We start from the raw sequence: 3,015 nt of genomic DNA, 5'->3' as shown, positions 1-3,015 counted from the left end.
TTCAGAAGAGAACTGAGATGGTGTTAAGGTAGGGAATGCTATCCTGAATAATAATAATTTCCCCTGAATAACTAAATGTGGGTTTTTGTTGTTGTTGTTTGTTTGAGACAGAGTTTCACTCTGTCGCCCAGGCTGGAGTGCAGTGGTATGATCTTGGCTCATTGCAACCTCCACTTCCCGGGTTCAAGCAATTCTCCTATCTCAGCTTCCCAAGTAGCTGGGATTACAGGCATGTGCCACCGCACCTGGCTAATTTTGTATTTTCAGTAGAGATGCGATTTCGTGATGTTGGCCAGGCTGGTCTCGAACTCCTGACCTCAGGTGATCCACCTGCCTTGGCCTCTTAAAGTACTGGGATTACAGGCATGAGCCACTGTGCCCAGCCTGAATAGCTAAATGTTTTTCAGCACCTAACATTTTCTTCTACAGGTTTGCTTTTTCAAAAAAAAAAACACTTCACGAATGTACATGTTCTCCTTGTGCAGGGTCATGCTAATCTTCTCTGCATCGTGCCAATTTTAGTATATGTGCTGCCAAAGCGAGCACCAGGTTTGCTTTTTTATAAGTGTTTTTTTAAAGAAATGGTATAATGAAACATACATATAGAAAGTGCATAAACAAAAATGGACAGTTTCACAAATAGTTGTAAAGCAAAGTCCTATGTAGCCCCTAACTAGCTCAAGAAGCAGAACCTTGCCAGCACGCAGAAGCATCTATAAATCTTGCAGGAGGCAGCACAGGCACACCGTTGACTTTAAGCTTTGCACCTGTGCTGTGAGGTGGGCGTGCTTGTTCCTATTTTATGTTTGAGGACACCAGGGTGCAGATGGGTTACCAGGCTCCCCCAGGGTCACACAGCTAGTGGGCAGTAGAGCGAGAATTCAAACCCAGGCGTGTTGGATTTGAATGGAACTGACAGTGCTGTCCCTGCAGGTGCTAAGCAGGAGGCTTGGCCACAGGGGTGGGTGGCAGGGCTGGAGGGCCAGCCTGGACAGTGGGCAGGGAGAGAATGGACTCAGAGATTGAGTTAACCCTGCTGGGCAGGTAACACGGGAGGAGAGACACAGAGCAGGTACTGCGGGGTGAAGACGAAGCCTGCTCTGCTCCCCAAGAATCCCTCCTCACCATGCCTCCCCGCCACTTCTCCCTGCTCCCCAAGAATCCCTCCTCACCATGCCTCCCCCCACTTCTCCCTGACAGTGTCAGGAGAGTCCGCCGGTCAGCTAAGGCTTGGGAGAGGGCGCCCTTGATTCTTCCTATTAGACAAAGAGGAGCTTGGCAGGTGGGTCTGGGGACTTGATAGTGCTGGGTCACTGAGGAGTGTCCTTTAAGATGACGGGAGCTGAGGGGAAGATGGAATTACTCCCAGAGAGAAGGCTCCCAGCCACGCTAGCTCACAGCCCTCAAGTCCACTGCTCTTAAAAGAAAATTCTCTACTGAGTTGCCGAAGGACTCGTGCTGAGTTCCAAGTGAGATAAGGCAGAAAACAAGACACTAGTCAGTGACGGGTCAAGGTAAACCCAGCCAGAAGAGTTATTCCAAGAAGGTCACGAGGCCACTATACAACCTTTGGAATGAGACATTTCTGCTTTCCCATAAGGAGCTGGGAGTTTCTGAGACCTGTTTACAGAGAATTAGAACTTCTAATAAAGGATACGTGACCGGTATCACTTTCACCCTTGGCCTCCATCTGCCCAGTTCCCACACCTCCCTAGGTACACTTCATTCTTAGTTTCTCGTGCATCTTTTCAGAGCTTTAAAAGTGCATATTGGAGCAAATCAAATACTAGATTTGTATGTCCCCTCCATGACAAGTTTAACAATCTAGAAGCTGGGTTGGTGGATTGTCTCCTGCACCACTGAACCTGTCTTTCAGTCCCAAGAATCAGTCAGTCTAATTAAACAGTCAACAGCTGTGTCTTATTTCAGGCAGCAGTGTTCCAGGTGGGCTTCCGCCAAAGTTAGGCCACTGTCTGGTGCGAGTATTTACAAGAGGCATTTCTATGAAAACAAAAGAAAAACAAAAGTTAATCATTAGAATCAACTATAAACCCAGCTTTTGAGCTCGGAAAGCAGCCAGGTGAGAAGATTTCTGGGTTTGGGCTGAAAGCATCCTCAGCTGGAGTGGGTTTGGGCTGAGAGTGGGTTTGAGCTGAAAGCATCCTCAGCTGGAGTGGGTTTGGGCTGAAAGCATCCTCAGCTGGAGTGGGTTTGAGCTGAAAGCATCCTCAGCTGGAGTGGGAGCAGGCAGTGGCAATTTGACAGGTTTTCCCACTTTACAATTTGCATCAGCTGTTCCAGGGCAGTTTCTGAGTAGTCCATATAGCGGCAAGCGTGAGGAGCATGCGTACATAAGTTGCTGCGCTTTCTCTGCGGCTTGTGTTAAGTCATCCAGCTTTCATTTGCAGAGCTTCAGGAAAAGAGCAGTTCTCATTTCAGTGATTCCAAGCCAGAAGGGTGGGAGAAAAGTATTAGTTCGGAGACCTGTAGCCAGCCATTGCTGGAAACTAGAAGAATTCAGGATCCCGTCCAGATTGCAGGTAAGTAAAAAAAAAACCTCAAAAACAATGAGCTAGGATCTAACAACGAGTGCATATAGTTTTCTTCTGAAACATAATTTTTCTTTCTAGAGGCATTTCCATTTCTTCCAAAGGTTATCAAAGTAAGACTAATTTGTTTGCAAAATAATGTTTGCAAAAGTAATGATTATTTATGCAAGTGCCATAAGAATAGTGATTGACTTTATAGGCTCTTTTAAAATTTGCTTTGCTGGAACTTTTGATAAGGAACCTCAGGTTAGACTTTTAAAAGCCTCTTGAGGCCTGAAGCCAGGCCAATAACTTGCCATCAGACTTCGCCTGCAATACCTACAGATTTGGGTGAATTCCTTTCTTCCCAGGATCCCCAAAATATTCTACAGTTCCTGGGCCTGCCAGAAAGTGACATTACTTACTCACTTGTAAGGTTAGAAACTCTTTTAAGCCAAGCCAGTTTTTCCAGTGGGGGCTTTACTGG

At 46.4% G+C, this 3,015-nt stretch overlaps 1 non-coding gene across 1 annotated transcript; it reads right to left on the bottom strand.

Moving 5' to 3' along the window:
* Nucleotides 1-440: 440 nt before the first annotated feature.
* On the bottom strand, nucleotides 441-546 carry LOC111551407. Its single transcript, XR_002734355.1, has one exon. It is a non-coding gene; the product is annotated as a U6 spliceosomal RNA (small nuclear RNA).
* Nucleotides 547-3,015: the final 2,469 nt, after the last annotated feature.

This window comes from Piliocolobus tephrosceles, chromosome 7 (assembly GCF_002776525.5).
Source record: "Piliocolobus tephrosceles isolate RC106 chromosome 7, ASM277652v3, whole genome shotgun sequence".
Lineage (NCBI taxonomy): Eukaryota > Metazoa > Chordata > Mammalia > Primates > Cercopithecidae > Piliocolobus > Piliocolobus tephrosceles.
Note: the sequence above shows the minus strand (reverse complement) of the source record. Positions and strands in the feature narration are given on the sequence as shown.